General features: G+C 48.0%; 2 protein-coding genes across 2 annotated transcripts in view; one reads left to right on the top strand and one right to left on the bottom strand.

Moving 5' to 3' along the window:
* The window catches only part of ACY1 (aminoacylase 1), a 451002-nt gene that overhangs the window by 394901 nt on the left and 39222 nt on the right, over positions 1-16879 (bottom strand). The window lies entirely within an intron of this gene.
* LOC140914519 (semaphorin-3D) overlaps positions 210-16879 on the top strand; it is a 53309-nt gene continuing 36639 nt past the window's right edge. The window contains exons 1-2 of the mRNA XM_073352504.2: positions 210-1547; positions 9556-9689. The gene's annotated coding sequence lies outside the window, so the exon portion shown is untranslated. The remainder of the gene's footprint in view (positions 1548-9555; positions 9690-16879) is intronic.

The following is a 16879-nucleotide window of genomic DNA, read 5'->3' as shown; positions in this document are numbered from 1 at the left end:
TGTCCCCAGGGGGGGCCTGGGTAGGGCGGCGTAGAGGGGCTCCTCGATGGCCCCGCCACAGCCCCGGGGGGGGGGGGAAGCGTCTCGGGGGGGGGGAAGCGTCTCTGAGGTGGTCCCACCCCAGCCAGCAGGGGGCGGAGGTCTCTGGGGTTGTACCATCCCAGCCACAGGGGGGTCTCTGGAGTGGTGTCATCTCAGCCGCTGGGGGGGAGGGCATATCCGGGTTGGCCCTACCCTAACCAGCAGGGGAGGGGGTCTCTGAGGTGCCACTGCCTTGGTCTGGGCTGGCCCCTCCTTGGAACCAGGCCCGTCCGTGGGTGAGCCTGAGGTGGCACCGCCAGTCTCTTCTCAAGGCAACGTGCCAATCTTAGGGGGCTCTTCGGCCCCTGGGCTACCTCCCAGCTCTGCTCCCCAGCCAGCCCAAATGAGAGCCCGATGCTGGGGGGCAGAAGGAAATGCTGGGACAGGAGTGACACCCCACACGCTGGCAGCCCGGAGCAGGGCCACCGGGCAAAACGGTGCTGTTGGAGGAGCATCCAAGGCTGGGGCCTTGCAATTTACCGAGCGGCCTTTTACTGTCGTGCTGTGGGAGGAGATCTCCAGCCTTGTGTTGGGCTGTCACAGATGCACGCCAGGCTGACACGTTGGCATCCGAGGAGAGTACCCTAGTCCTGTAGTATTGGCTGAGTGCTCAGTGTGTACAGTGTTGCCAGAAGAGGGCTCCAGCTGGGCCTGGTCCTATCAAGAAATGGGTGCAGAAGCATCTGTGGAGTCCCCCCTCCCCCACCAGGCGAGGGTGGTGTTCTCAGAAGAGTAACCCCAAACTAACACAGAAGAATGGGAGAAGTGTCCCTCTGGCAAGGTGACATCAGAAGAAGACACCCCACTGTTATCCCCCAACCTGGATCGTATTTACCCTCCCCACCCTACTGGGAGGAGGGCACTGAGGTGCAGAGAGGATCTGTGACTTGCACGCAGGAAGGCTGGTGGAGCATTGACTCCCCAGTCTCGTCCTGTAACCACTGGGATGTGAAAGTCCCTATAGCTCCATCACAATAAAACAGGAAGTGGCAGCAGGACTAACTCACGCGTGGATGTCAGTCAGCGATAAGCATCATAGAAATGCCTATAAATAAATATTCTGAAAATGTAATCCAAAACCAACTGATTGTCTACCAGACAGTGTTCATCACTGAAACAGCAGGGGACCTAACAAAATAATATCAGAATATAAAGGCTCACATGTGATCTAGTTGCCCCCCACCTGAGGACTTCAGTGTAAGGAAATGTTATGTTTCTGTGCCACGACTATGGTAGGGGCTGTTAAATTCTTCTCATGCCCTGTTTCATGATGTCCAGACCAGCAAGACTGAGCTATGTGGTGATCAGTCTGGTGAATCCAAATGGACTCCACCCAATAATAGATTTGGTCATTTCCTGTCAGGAGATGTTTTTCACCCACTTCACAGGTGTTGTATTGAGACTGGTTTGGCTACCCTCTTGAGGACACCATGGGCCTGGACCAACGGAGTCTCACCAGAATTCAGGTACAGAGATCCAGAAAGTGCTAGGAGGGCTGTAGACTATGTCCTGTGAAATGTGTGCATGGCTGGTGAAACCCAGAAAGGAGGTTTGTGGGTGCATTATTGATGGGGAATGTTAATGTCTCCCTTCTGGAGAGCAAGATGCTAAATACCCTGAAGGGATGATCAGGACTTTGCTCAAGACATTTATTTGTAATTACCTCAGCCATTACCTCTGCCCCAAACTCTCCCTTGATTGGACAGGTCAAAGAATGGCTTGATGACAGTCAAGGTAGATATGCTGGAGGGTAGGTATAGGGTCCAGAGTGACCTAGACAAATTGGAAGATTGGGCCAGAATAAATCTGATGAGGTTCAACAAGGACAAGTGTAGAGTCCTGCACTTAGGAAGGAAGAATCCCATGCACCGCTACAGGCTGGGGATCGATTGGCTAAGCAGCAGTTCTGCAGAAAAGGACCTGGGGATTACAGTGGACAAGAAGCTGGATGTGAGTCAGCAGTGTGCCCTTGTTGCCAAGAAGGCCAATGGCATACTGGGCTGTATTAGTAGGAGCATTGCCAGCAGATCGACGGAAGTGATTATTCCCCTCTATTTGTCACTGCTGAGACCACACCTGGAGTATTGCATCCATTTTTGTCCCCCCACTATAGAAGGGTTGTGGACAAATTGGAGAGAGTCCAGCGGAGGGCAGTGAAAATGATCAGGGGGCTGGAGCACACGACTTACAAGGAGAGGCTAAAGGAACTGGAGTTATTTAGTCTACAGAAGAAAAGAGTAAGGGGGGATTTGATAGCAGCCTTCAGTTACCTGAAGGGGGGTTCCAAAGGGGATGGAGCTCGTCTGTTCTCAGTGGTGGCAAATGACAGAACAAGGAGTAATGGTCTCAAGTTGCAGTGGGGGAAGTTTAGGTCGGATATTAGGAAACACTATTTCACCAGGAGGGTGATGAAGCACTGGAATGGGTTACCTAGGGAGGTGGTGGAATCTCCATCCTTAGAGGTTTTTAAGGCCCAGCTTGACAAAGCCTTGGCTGGGATGATTTAGTTGGTGTTGGTCCTGCTTTGAGCAGGGGATTGGACTAGATGACCTCGTGAGGTCTCTTCCAACCCTAATAGTCTATGATTCTATCATCTTCAAATATATAACGGGCAGCCATAAAGAGGATGGTGATCAATTGTTCTCCGTGTCTACCAAAGGTAGGACAAGAAGTAATCCGCTTAATCTGCAGCAAGGGGGATTTCGATTAGATATTAGGAAAAACTTGCTAAATTAAAGGATATGTATGAATAGGCTTCTTCCAAGGGAGCTTGTGGAATCTCCATCCTTGGAGGTTTTTAAGAACAAGTTGGACAAACTCCTGTCAGCGATGGTCTAGTCCTGCGTTAGCAAGGGAAGATGAGCGATGACCTGTTGGGGTTCCTTCCAGCCCTACGTTTCTATGATTCTATGGCAGCTCAGGGTTCATCTGGATTCCTCTGTTCCTTGGCTCAGCCAGATCCCTACCACTATGGTTTCGGACCTGGCTAGGGTAGGGAGGTATCCTTAGCTGATGTTCTTCCTCCTCCAATCATTGGACAAATGTCAGCAGTCATGCTGGTGTTGTTAGCCCTATCAAGGCTTGTTGGCCTTTGATATGGTGGAACACAAGATATAGTTGACTCATGGGGTCTGGCACGGTGGACAGGGTTGTTCTTTAATGGCTACACTCCTTCTGTCTGAGAGTTTTCGGAGGGTGGTGCCTGTTTATATGCCATGCCACAGAGCTGCACTCCATCCCACCTCTATTCCAATGAGTATGTGAGAGGCATATGAGACCAGTTTTGGGCTGCAATCACATCCCAGTAATACTCAGTTCAATGCCTCCTTTTCACCAGATCTGGGCAGTGCTTTGCCACTGCCTGGCTAAAAGTGAAAATGGCTAATTAGGGTGGAAAAGACAGACCTTATGCTTGTTGGCAAGGGGAAGTAACATGCACAGTGACTGGCATGCTCTATCTGCTGCAGGATTGGGTCTGCTCTTTCTGCTGCAGGACTGTGTCCCGGTTCATGCTTTGTGGGTAATTTTGAGCTTCCAAGTGGCCTTGAATTGCCAGGTAGCACTGATCTCTCATTTTGCTGAAGATTACTAAGAGGCTGCAGTGTTCCTTGCTGCCACAGACTTCACCCAGCCAGCATGGCCCTTATTCCCAAAGGCTGGACTACAACTTTACTGTGCTCAAAGATCATTCAGGAGCTTTAGCAGTGCACCTGTGTTAGCATTGCATCTGCTTCCAGGGGCAGTTCAAGGTGTTGGTCCTAGGAGCATGGATGGGAGAGTGTGAGGAGGGCAAGAGGCAGGAAAGCCTATTTCAGTATAACTTAGAATAATACTTTACCGTGGTTTAGCCCCTTTCTTCCAAGGAGCTCCATTTTACAAACTTGAATTACATCTCAAAGGCCCTCTTGGAATTAGGTATCATACCTTCTTTACTGGGGCGGAGGGGAACGTTACAGGGAAATTAAGTGCTTTGCCTGAACATACCCAGTGAGTGAGAGCACCCCTGCCCTCCAGCCCTGAAGTTTATTTAGCCCTGGATATGCTTTAGCCTAAAAACCAGAACACACACACAATTTATCTAACTAATCTAGAAAATCCTGAGGGGTTTGGTTAGTTTTGACTCCCTTCATTAGGGGCGTGCCAAGCAGAGCTGATGGTTGCATTTGCTACAAAAATACAAAGAATTGTTTTCAGAACAGGTCAGTGCCCCCAGTAGGGGCAGCTATCCCCAAGCCTGGGTTGTTGGCTGGTAGGATTGAGAAGCAGCAACTGAGGTTTTGAATATATTTGGCCTTGGACTTTTTGCGGCACGCTCAGCCCTAGGAGAGGCTCTCAGAGGAGTGCTGTGTCTCTCTCAACTGGTATATTGATCATCTTGGAGAGGTTTACGATTATGACTCACCTGGCCTTTCAGCCCATTGTTATTTAAATTCTTTCACATTAGGAGGCAAACAGTGGATGTTGATTGTTGGAAAAGTATTGATTCATCTGTCACACTGGCTCCTGGCCTGTTCTCTGCAATATTTGTGTGTCTGCTTCATCCATCTATGTCTATAGACTCCAGCTTTATCTGGACAGTGGTACGAGGTCCAGTGCAGGTGCCTGTGTGCTGCTAGTTGGACCGGTTAGTCAGCCTCACAGTTATGCAATCATCACACAGGCATCGGTGAGCTCCATGCCCCTAATAGCCCTCAACTCAGCATCAGACTCCAGTCCCCCTCCCCAGCACAGCACCCTGGCTCTTCACCCTATCCCCATCTGCTGGACATGCTGTGACCCAGGGAGACCCCAATGCCAACTGGCAGAGGGCATGCCCTACCATAACTCACTTCAGGCCTGACACACTCATTGCCCCAACTCGCTGTTGTCAGAATCTGTATTTAAAAGGTGTCATGTAAGGTACCATATGCAAACTGGTAACACACTAGTCATTAATATTATTGAGCAATGCATTTACAGGTGATGTACAAAATATTATAGATGTGTGCTGGAAATATGTTCCTAAAATGTCTTTGGCAGGCAATGACTATGCCTTAGACAAAGGAATGTTGTTTTGCCTGCTTGACTGTGTTTCCAAATGTAGATTAAGCAAAGTGACATCAAAGACAATGAAAGCACATTTACATGGAAGGTAAATAAGGGCCATCAGGCGAGCAAGTGGGGGAGATGGCTACTTAACAATCATATCAGGGAATGGAAGCTCCACCCCAAGAAGCATTCCTGCCTCTTATAACAGGGTCAATGAGCTTTGGGAGATTTAAGCAGACACAGAAAGCCATTTTGGTATCTCTCACTGGGAAGACAAAAGGGGCCAGAGCTCTTGAAATTGAAGAAAGGTGGATCCTTCAGCCAAGGGTGTTGAAGTTCCTGGGAACTGACTATTGGTGAGAAACCTGCTCAGGCAAAGATATTGTAACTTGCTGAAATTAAGTTTTAGTCACTGATCTTTCCTAGCTCTTTCACTCTTACTTGAAGGCACTTAACAAATATTCTCTATTAATAAACATTCTTGTTTCATTACAAAACAATCTCAGGGTTGTGTAATAAACTACAGGGTGGGTCTCTGGTGTGTGCTCTGTCTCTCTAGATGCAACAAACTTATGAGTGTCCAGCGAGAGGGACATGGCAGGGAGACGTCTCTGGGGAACTTGGGAGTTAGGGTGCACTGATGGGTATCTCTGCAAGGCAAGGTTTGGACTGGCAGAGTCCTCAAGAGAGTTTGCTGGCAGAGCAGTTGAGTGGGTGTATCGGAGAGGGCTCATAGTTGTGAGTGACCTGAGCAAGATGTCACACATGCCATCTCCTGTCACTATCTCCCTTTCCCCAAATTCAGTTACACGGTATGCATTTGAACTGGGAGGGAGTAGACAATGTGCTTTGTAAAAAATCACTTTAGACTCAAAGGGCCAACATAAGCAAGTATCTGTGGGGAGGACATTCACTACATTTTGAACATTTTAGTTGGAACATTGCAAAATACATCCTGCCTTGACAAACCTCAAGGTTGGAAATACCATTTAGCAGAGGAAGACAGTAATGCATCCGATGAAGTGAGCTGTAGCTCACGAAAGCTTATGCTCAAATAAATTTGTTAGTCTCTAAGGTGCCACAAGACCTCCTTCACTCATAGCTGGAGAGAAATTCCATATATTCCATCACTACTACAGTACCGGGAGCAAATCCTGAAATCCTTCCTCAGCTTTTATGCAGTTGTTACACAGGCAAGTTACTGTAACCAAGTGCTGTTGTTAGCACAGGGATGGATAGGAGGGCAGATGGCCCACAGAAGGAAAAGGTTTGAGAGCCATTTGTACTTGAGGAAGTTCTGACCCCTTGTGGCTGAAACAGTATTGACAAACTGAGCTACAGCAAAGACTGGACTGAAGTCAAGCATGGATGTTGTATGGCTGGACAGGTACGAAAGATAGATAATACCTGGATCTGCATCAGAAACCATGGAGAAGAGGAGGATTACAGTATAAGGAAAAGTGAAGATAGGTTTATCTGTTATAACTTCACTCACTAGAATACTCAGTTACCACCATTTTTTTTGGTTTGGAACTGATTTTTCCCAGTGATTGACTGGTGTTCTAGATATAATAATAATTTTCTCTTATGCATATTTATTTATGGATATCAAAGTGCTTTACAAAAACAGCTAAACATTATTATTCCTATTGTACAGGAAGGAAAACTGAGGCAGTGAGCTGGTAAATGACTTGCCCAAGGTCACACCAAGTTAGTGTCAAAGCCAGGACTAGATCCCACCTCTCCTAACTCCACTGTAAGCTGCTCAGTGCACTAGACCACAGCTGCTCAATTCCATTAGCCCAAGGGAGTCACCAAAAGAGTAAAAAAATATGAGCACAAACTTTACACAGCAATATTTACAAACTAGTCATGATAATATCACAACTATAAATAGTTCCTTTCATCCCAAAGAATCCCAGAGTGCTTTATAAACATACAGGAGCATCTTGACCCACCAGCAACATGCAGCCACCTCGGGAGCAAATGTTGGTAGCTGTTTAATAGCACACACTCATTCTACACACACATTTAGGATAGGAAATGAAGATGCATGATCTAGTTATTTGAAACTATAGGGGCAGTTTTGGAAAGCGGAATGCTGTTACTTAAAGTAACATGTACTTGAACGATCTCCCATTTAGATACTAACTATGCCTAACCCTCCTTAGTCTAGGAGAGCTAACAAATTACACCACAAAAGGGAATAAGTCTCTTTCCTGCTTCATAGCAAGATCTAAATGCATGCAACATTTTCTAATAATTTAACTTAATACTGTAAATCACTTAATTTAATACTGTAAATGCCTTGATCCAATAGCTGGTTAAATATTAGAGGTTGAACCTCTCTAATCTGGCACTCCCAGGGCTGGAGCACCCATGGGGAAAAATTAGTGGGTTCCAAGCTCCCCCACGTGGCGCTGCACTTACCAACTCCTCCTCCTCCCTCCCAGCCCTTCTGGAATGCCGCGAACAGCTGATTCATGGCGTTCAAGCTCTGGGCCGGAGGGGGTGGACCTTGGGCCAGTATCAGAGCTCCCAGGTGGCAACCAGGCCCCTGGGTGGGGGGGCCATGCTGGGTGCAAAGCCTGGGGGGGGCTGCAGCACCCCCCGCACCCTTACTTCCCGCGCCTGTGGAGACCCGCTGGCACTCTGCATTGACCTCCCATGGTTTCGCAGATTCTCTGGTTCAGCACTGGTCAGGTCTTGAGGGTGCCAGACTAGAGAGGTTTAACCCGTATTAAATGCTGCTAATTTTTGGATGAAAAAGAAAATTTTCTGCTGAACATGCATTCATCAAACCCAAGGGAATAAAAGGTGGGAAGGATTTCTAATAAAGAGTGCGTACACTCACAGAAATTGAACAATAGTTTGCTGCAGTATAAGTAAGATGCTTTATCCACCACCCCTTTACCACTAAAATGTGCCCCCTTTTGGGGAAGTTTGTTCCAAGCTCAGAAATGATACAAAGTCACCTAAATCCCTTCTGATTTCAGCTGTTTATCTGAGCTATAACCTGTGTGGCTCTAATGAAAGAATTCAGGGTCTAAGTTAATGCTTACTGAAATCAATAAAAGTTCCCACTGAAGTCAAAGGGAGCTGGATTAGGCATTTTGCCCTTAGAGCAGCTGATTTCCTGGGCATTCTGAAGATGAACTCCCTCCAGGTATTCCTGGCTTTGTTAGAGTGAGGGGCCTCTTAGCTGAAGTCCGTCTGATGTTTTCATTTTCCCAAAACGCTCATTAGGTCTCCCACCTTTGTTCAATGAAAAACAAGCTGCACGTCAGTGAGTAGACCTAGCCGAAGCACATCCTTTCCAACTGCATTCTCCATAGAGATTCCCACACCACCAGGACAGCTGCTCACTTGTCTCCCTTCAAGAGGACAATCCAGTGACTCTTGAACACCCCACTCCTTCTCTCCCGCTCTGGGAACTGAAGCTGGGTCTCACACATCCCAGATGAGTGCTCTAACCACTGAGCACCACCAACCGCCGGTTTGGATGGAGTGAGGCAGACACCTAACTCATTTCTACAGGAAACACCTTAGGCTCCTAAGCCATCTGACTCCAGGTGGTGGATGCCCGTTCACAGATCACCAAGCAAATCTAGGTGCCACCCTGCTGCCTGGATTAGGCACCCATCTGCAAGATAGGGGCAGGGTTTAGCATACACCTCTGATTGCCAACTCCTATTGGCTGGCTTCGGCAGTTCCCTGCTAAACGTGCTGGCTTTTGTGGACCCCATTCGTATGCGCCTCTCTCTCCCCATTCATTGTACAGGGAGCCTAGCTGCATAACTTGGCTTTGTGGATCACTGTGTTGTTCCTGGCTTTTCTAGGCACCATGACCCTCAACGTGGCAATGCCTAAGTGCCTTTGTGGATCACACTTTTAAAAATGGTATGTAGCCACCTAAATCACTTAGGCCTCAGTGCCGAGCTGAGCAATGCCTAAATACCACTGAAAATCTGGGCCTTGGCCTCTTTGTATCTCAATTCCCTATCTATAAAGGAGGCATAATCACAAAGTGTTTACCTACTGGGATATTTTGAGTGTTAATTAACCAATCTCCATCTGGTGCACTGAGCTCATCAAGTGAAATGTGCTCTAGAAAAGCAGAGAACACATAATTTAATACAAAAATCTGCACCCACTTCACAACCATGATCAGTGGCCAGTTTGCAATGTTACAATAGGTGCTTGGAAATTATTTGGATCCAAACATCTAGCTCGATAAATACAGACATTTACCACTAGATGTCAGCTCTTCCCAGCAAATTTTGTCTGGGCTAAGGAACTGGATTAAGGGTTGAGAATGAAACATAAATAAGTGGAACAGATGGTCTGGTAACAGCTTCTACTATTTTTATGAATGGAGGCTGTCTTTGGATGACATCACTGGCTCTTGACTCCACCCCTACTCTACAGCTTCCTTGTACATTTCAGGTGCTTCTGCTTTGCCAGGGGCTAATGCACTGGAGGCTGTGGAGCTTGAAACAGGAAAGCAGCGTAAGCAGACAGCACACTGCTAAAGCAGACAGCAGCTCATCATCTGTAAAAGTCAGCAGAGCCTGGAGGTGGTGAGTAGCAAAGAGTTATTAAAGTGCTACTGTTAGTGGCTGGAAAATCTTTGTATTTTTTTCTCCCTGTGGGACCAAAATTGTGTTTCCATTTACATTGGGCCAGATCCAGTGTAACTCCATCAAAGTCAGTGGAGTTATGTCAGGGTTAACCCACTATAAGTGAGCATATAGGTGGCCTCTACATCTGCAAAACAGCTTCTGACTGTGACTTATCCTTTCCTAAATCGAAGAGCAAACAGAGATTACTCTGGCACTCGTGTTCCATATTACATGATGGGGAAGTCTTTGGTAAGCTTATTTGTCGTCATTATAAATGCCTTACTTTGGATTCAGCAGATTTTATTACCAAGTTAAGGCTTTGTATATTCCATGCTGGTACTTTCTATGGCTTCTTTACTCTGACCATTTAATTTCCCACCAATAAATTTTAACAATCTGAAATTAGTTTACAGATCACATTTCCACTGAAGGACTGTTCCATTCAGAGGACTGTTCCACTGACCACAGGCTACTCTGCTGGATCCCCCTCTCCCCCAAAAAAGAAAGTAAAAATGACTAAATAAATCTTTAAAAAGAAAAGGAGTACCTGTGGCACCTTAGAGACTAACAAATTTATTTGAGCATAAGCTGTAATTACACTGAATGCATCCGATGAAGTGAGTTGTAGCTCACGAAAGCTTATGCTCAAATAAATTTGTTAGTCTCTAAGGTGCCACAAGTCCTCCTTTTCTTTTTGTGAATACAGACTAACACGGCTGCTACTCTGAAACCTGTAAATAAATCTTTGTTTTCCATTTGACTTTGTCTGACAGCACTAATGTTTAAAGAAAAAAATTACCACTAAGTCCCCTGAATGAGTTAAACCCTCTCCAGGGCAAAGTTCTGCTCCTTTAAACCAGCTGTCGCGCCCCCCTCTCTGCAACGCCTCTACTCCCAGAAACTCAGGACATGCAGTGCAGCGGGCAGAAAAGAAACAGACCCTGAGAAATGTAAAGTGCTCTCTGAAAGAATCATTTAACTCGTGCTCTTTCGGTTTCTAAATATTTCAGTACTTGGGTTATTGATGACTGGGGAGCCTGGGGGCAGACAAAACCAATACTGCCTTTCGTAAGGGACGGATGTTTCAACATTGTGTTTTTGTAAGATTTAATTTGATGAATGGACCGATATGGTAATAATTAATAATAATAACTTGCACTTATATGTTTATAGATAGATAGAAAAGGACTTTGCAAATTTAGACTAAAACTATGGACATAGAGATTATTTACCCACCCCTGATATGAGACCCCCTGTTCGGGCGGAGCACAGCAGTGGTCTAATGGTACTGTACACAGAAATGCTACATAGCAGCCTGAGACATTGCTTAAAGGATACCATGTCCAATGGAATCTGTAGGGGGATTGTCAGTCAGCAGAATATAGCTGGCCAGAAATCTCAGGTTGTTGCCACGGCTCAGCTTAGTTTGCTATCTCTCGGTGATGTATCACTGCATGGGTGTGTGGCTGGGATCTAGCTAGCTGCTGGTGAGCAGATGCAATCTTTGTTGAACTAGAAGCCAGCATAGCCTTGTTGCCAGCTTAGTGTCCAGAGACGTCATGTTATCATGGCCCAGAAAGGACAGCAGGAGTTACACACACAGTTGAGACACAGAAATATAGGCTGGGACATTCAAAGGGGCCCAAATCCCATTAACTAACTCCCTTAGGCCCCTTGCAGTTCCACCCACAGGACTTTAGAGCAGAGATCAGACTTTGTCAGGTTTTCCTACAGGCCAGGCTTATTCAATCCATTAAAGAAAGAAATGGTTTCCTCTCTCGCTCATGCACTGCGCTGCCTCACTCACCATCAGCAACGTTCAGTGTTCGAGATATACTCGGGCTCCTTCCCCTACTCTCCCAGATTGGTCTGATCTGCTGCCTCTTGCTGGGTATCTCACACACCTGCCTGCCCCATGAACGGGACACAATCTTTCAGGAGCTTTCCCCAGACCAAGCTGATTCTGTCCAATATCACTAGGCACTGTTCAATAATCCCATCCCAGACTTCACAAACATGGAGGGCTTGGTAGTCCTCATGGGTCGGTGCCCTGATAGATTCTCCAGGCAAAGAGAGAAAGACAGTGTGTGCGTGTGCGAGACAGAGTGTGTATACAGGTTGTGGAGCCTTGCTTATTGTCTGTAGCTATTCCTTGCTAAGCTAACTTCAGTGCAAGCATCACAGAGATACAAACACAGTCACTATTCATAAACTCGAGATGGGGGAATGTGGTGGACCAGCAGTTATCAGTTCTATTAGAAACACTGGGCCAAATACCCCGCTCTAATTTCGTTGCAGCCAGTGGAGACGAGAGAGAGTTGAATTTGATTTGCTTTCTTAAGAAGGGAGTTGAGCAGGGAGCCTGTAAAGATATAAAGCTGTCCCGCAAGCCCTCTCCAAAATGCCACAGCCTGTCCTGTCCATGGAGGTGGCTGATCCACCCCTGTTCTGTACATGAGAGGACTTCAGGCCACAGGGTTGTCCATTGTACTCCTTTCGCCAGCACCAAGCTCACACAGAAAGAATAACAGCTGAGCTCATTAGAGCAGGAGCCACAATGGAGCTCCCTAGGAATGGTCTTCTTTGCACAGAAAGCGGGGACGAGAGCCAATGGGACACACTTACTGCCAGACACTAAAGCAGGCGAGTGCTCCTGGCCTCCTTGCTTCCATCCGTGCTCCTGTGACACCCTCTCCAAGATTGTTTACAGCGGGAAGGAAGATTTATTGCCAATCTTGGCTACTGCGCCATGGGAGCTGCCTCTTCCTCTAGAAACAGCCCATCCCACACTCCTGCTGGGATTACAGCAAGGGCCTCTCTGGGGAGTGCAGAGCGAGATCGGCACTTTTAGTAAACCTGGGATCCCAGGCATAGACCTGGTGCTGAAAAAATGAGCAAGGCAAAGACAGACAGCTGAGGAATCAACTGAGTGGCCCCATGCATCCCAGGCTGGAGCTGGAAAGGCTTTTAAACTAGGGTGGGGGAGGGAGAAGAGAAGCTTTGGGAAAGATGCAGCCAGTCCTTCCCCACATGCACATATTTAGGGAACGCTCTTAACTGGGGTAATGACCTGCTGTGACATACCTCCTGAGTGGAGCAGGACAGAACCCCAGACCAGAAGGGGGAAAAAGACAGTTTGTTCTGGTCCAGGAATCCAGGCCTAGCCTTGAGCCCTTTCTCCTCTTCAGTTTCCTAAATGACCCACATTTGCTCTCCCAAATGCCTTTGTTCCGAGTGCCTTTCATCAGCAGAGCTCACAGGACTTGACAATATCATTACCCCTCTTCCACAGCTCAGGAAACTGAGGCAAAGTGGCTCGCCTGAGGTTGCAGAGCTGGGAACAGAACACGGGGCGGGGGGAGGAGGGGTGGCCTGGTTCTCACTCCAGAGCCCTTTCCACTGGGTCACGATGCCTCTCTAAACATCCCCACAGATCATAACAATCGTGAGTGCAAACAAACAGACCCTGGACCCACTGGTACCTGGATAGCAAGGTGTTAGGGTGGTGTATCAGTAGCATAGATGTGATGGCTGCCACACTGGGAACTCAACTGAGGACCTTGAGAACTAAAAGCAGGAGTCTCTACAGGTTGAGTTAAAGAGCCTGGCTCCGTAGCTAGGGGTTGTGACTGATCTGTATCCTCTGTAGAGGAGGCAGAGATGAACACACTGACCAGTGGGTTGCATGGACACGTGCTCAGGTGACTGTGCTGTATCCATCTTCAGTCTTCCCTGTATACCCAGACCCAGCAGACATCCTGTGTCCACTCACAGCCACTGTGCCACTCCCTCACACATGTGCACTGGGCCAACACAATTTTATTTGCATGACGTGGGACACAATCGTTGCTCATGTCGAATAAAGTCTAATCGTGTGCCTGCCCAGGATATGGCTTCACAGAAACAATGTGCTTCAAAAACACCTGGCCATCAGCTGTGATTCTTCATGTCTAACTCACTGGCAGGCTGCCACTTATTGTGTGGCTGCTTCGCCACCTCCTTCACGTCTCCCGGCATCAGGCTCAAGTTTATTTCCTCGCTTTCCAAGGGGAGATTTCTGATGTTAGATAACATGAGGAAGTCTCTTTCCCAGAACTTTTAATGGGTGAACAGCGTAGACAATGGCTTTTGGTTTCAGTCTCTCCTGAGTCATGATGAGAACAGAACTGTACCACATACGATGCACCTGCGTAGTGTACCGCTACCTGCATGCTGTAACCACACCCACACCCCAGCCTGTGCCTATCTGCTCTCATTCACACATGCCCACTCACTCGGACGGAAAGGGCCAGAGCCTCCCCTGGCATGCTGAGCTCTTTCAAAAAGGCTGGCCTAGCATGTGCTGTGGAAAGCAAGGATGGTTCAGCAGCTAGAGAGCCAGCATGGGCTGTGGGAGACCTGATCTTGAATCCCTGCTCCGCCACAGATGCCCATGTGTTCTTGAGCATATCACCTAGGGTATGTCTACATTGGTACCGGAGGGGTCGTTCCCAGCTTGTGCAGACATTCGGATGGAGTTAGTGCACTGAAAACAGCAGTGTAGTCACAGTGAAGCGAGCAGAAGCACGGGCTAGCTGCCCCGAGGCCAATCTCATCTGAAATCCCAGGGCCATACACGTGGCTAACTCGCCCAGAGTTAGCACTGGTGTGGTGACCCTAGCTGGAAATTACACCTTTAGCTCCAGTGTAGACATACCCCTGGTCTTGATGAGAAAACCTGGATTTGTGCTGGAAATGGCCCACCTGTTGATCACTTTAGATAAGCTATTACCAGCAGGACAGTGGGGTGGGAGGAGGTATTGTTTCATGATTTCTGTGTGTATATAAAGTCTGCTGCAGTTTCCACGGTAAACATCTGATGAAGTGAGCTGTAGCTCACGAAAGCTCATGCTCAAATAAATTGGTTAGTCTCTAAGGTGCCACAAGTACTCCTTTTCTTTTTGCGAATACAGACTAACACGGCTGTTCCTCTGAAACCCATCTTTACTAACACTTCCCTACTGCACAGGAGTGTAGTGGGAATAATTAGATACTGAGGCTTCCTGATACTACAATGACAGGGAGACAGAAGCCCCTTAGGTAGATACCACATACACACACCTCAGGTTGGCCCCACACACCTAGCCCTGGCTATGCTATTGCTCACTCCAGTGCAAGTCAGCTGATGCATCATTCGTGTTGGGAGCCTTTTTGCGGACATGCCTCCTGCACCCTCAGCACTCTTTGATTAACCCCCATCTCTGCTAGATTCATTCAGGTTTGACTGATATGGTGTTAAATGGCTGAGGCCATGGGATCCTTCTTTTCCTCAAAATGTGGCCATAGTCAGAAAAGTGACCCTGCAAAGGACACTGAGGGCTCCAGGTTTATTTTCCTCTCATCAGCTCAATTAACCCTCCCCCTGACAAATCTTCCTTGGGTTTCAGCTCATCACCAGACTGACCCGGGTGCAGGGACCCTACATGGGGCTGAACGAATGGCCAGCTGGGGCTAAAGGCATGGTGTGCATCTAGGGTGACCAGATGTGATTTTATAGTGACAGTCCCAATATTTGGGGCTTTATCTTATATAGGCACCTATAACCTCCCACCCCCTGTCCCAATTTTTCACACTTGCTGTCTGGTCACCCTATGTGTGTCTGCCTCTCAGCCATTCACTAATCCCCTGGAGATTATACAGGCCAAATCCAGTGCTCCTAGCTCACGAAAATTCCCATGGCCTTCTATGGCAAGGCTGCCTGCGTAAGGACTGCAGGATCAGGCCGAAAGGAACCACCTAAGGCAAAAACCAGGAAAGATCTCTTCCTTAACTTTCTATTAAACTACAGAGCCTCTCCTTCCCTGGCTCAAACCCCAGAGGACACTACTGAGGTTTGTTCAACAGGTGTCTTTCAGAGGTGGCCAGCTGAACGGTATATTTTATCCCCTGGAGTGAGGCCACTTACAGAGTGAGAGAGGCAGGCCTGGATGTGCCAGAGGAAAGAGCAGCTCTTCCAAAAGGCTGTGGGAGCACGGCACTGTACAGGGGTCCTGGGGACTCATCCGGAGAGCCTCCCTTCAAATCCAGGCTGCAGTTACAGAGCCATTCCAGCTGACAGCCTCTGAGAAGAAGCAGAGAGTAGTGCAGGAACCCCCTACTGCTCATTAAAACGTTTTCTCTGCCAGAGTCCCCCATGCCTGTTTGTTCTATTTTATTCCAATTAGAGCAGGAGACCAGGGGAGGGCAGGGAGTAGGCTTCCTTTGGATTAAAAGAAAATACTGCAAAGCTTTGATGTGTCAGGTTGGGGAGGCAGGCACTCTTGGCTGAGGCAGGGAGCAGCTTCAGGAACGTAAGGCCCAGTAACCTCGGCCCAGGGCACTGGCTGGCATCAGTGAATCCATCTAACTGGGTCACTGAGCAAAGCAGCAGGTGACTCCTGTGGCAGGATGGCCCCAGCTTTAGGGTTAGGCCAAACTGAGGAGCCCTGCAAACTAAGGGCCTTGATCTGAGAGCTGCAGCACACCCACACCAACTCGCTTAGCTTAGTGCAGATTAACTTTAGGCAGGAGAAATCCCTTTGAAATATATTTGTAGGAGAGTTTTCAGTGAGTTGAATGCTAGCTCTAGAAACTGGCTTCTTAATAGCCCTGGATAGTGCCGTGTCCGTGCCGCAAGGCAAGCAGCCCCCTCCACTGCCCCACTTGTGAGCAGCTGAAACTGCTGAAACTGCGAGCAAAGGGCCCTTTGTGAGGTCAGGCCATAACCACTAGGAACCTGACAGACCACACACGTTTCACAGAGGCCACTGAACAGCCAGCAGTGCCAGTTACTTCTGGTCTCCACTGATCATGTCCAGATTTGCTCTGGTGGCCTAGAGGCGAAACTCCCTGTATCCAAATCCTGTGGACCAGACGTCTTCTCTTAACACCGTCATTCTGCATGAAATGAAGGATCACGAAAAAAAATGGGTGGGTAACACTTGCTAGAGTCAGGCAAGTACTTTACAAGTTACCACGCACAGCTTTGCTGCTGCCCCCAGTCCTGAGCTGCTACCCCCTGCTATGGCAGCCCTGAGCTCCGCCTCACAGCTCTGCCTCTGCCCCTCAGTCCTGACCTGGCACCCCCTGCTATGCCAGCCCTGACCTCCCCCTCACAAACCCACCCTTTT

The sequence above is a fragment of the Lepidochelys kempii genome, chromosome 7 (assembly GCF_965140285.1).
Source record: "Lepidochelys kempii isolate rLepKem1 chromosome 7, rLepKem1.hap1, whole genome shotgun sequence".
In the NCBI taxonomy this organism is placed as follows: domain Eukaryota; kingdom Metazoa; phylum Chordata; order Testudines; family Cheloniidae; genus Lepidochelys; species Lepidochelys kempii.
This window is presented reverse-complemented; position numbering and strand designations above follow the sequence as displayed.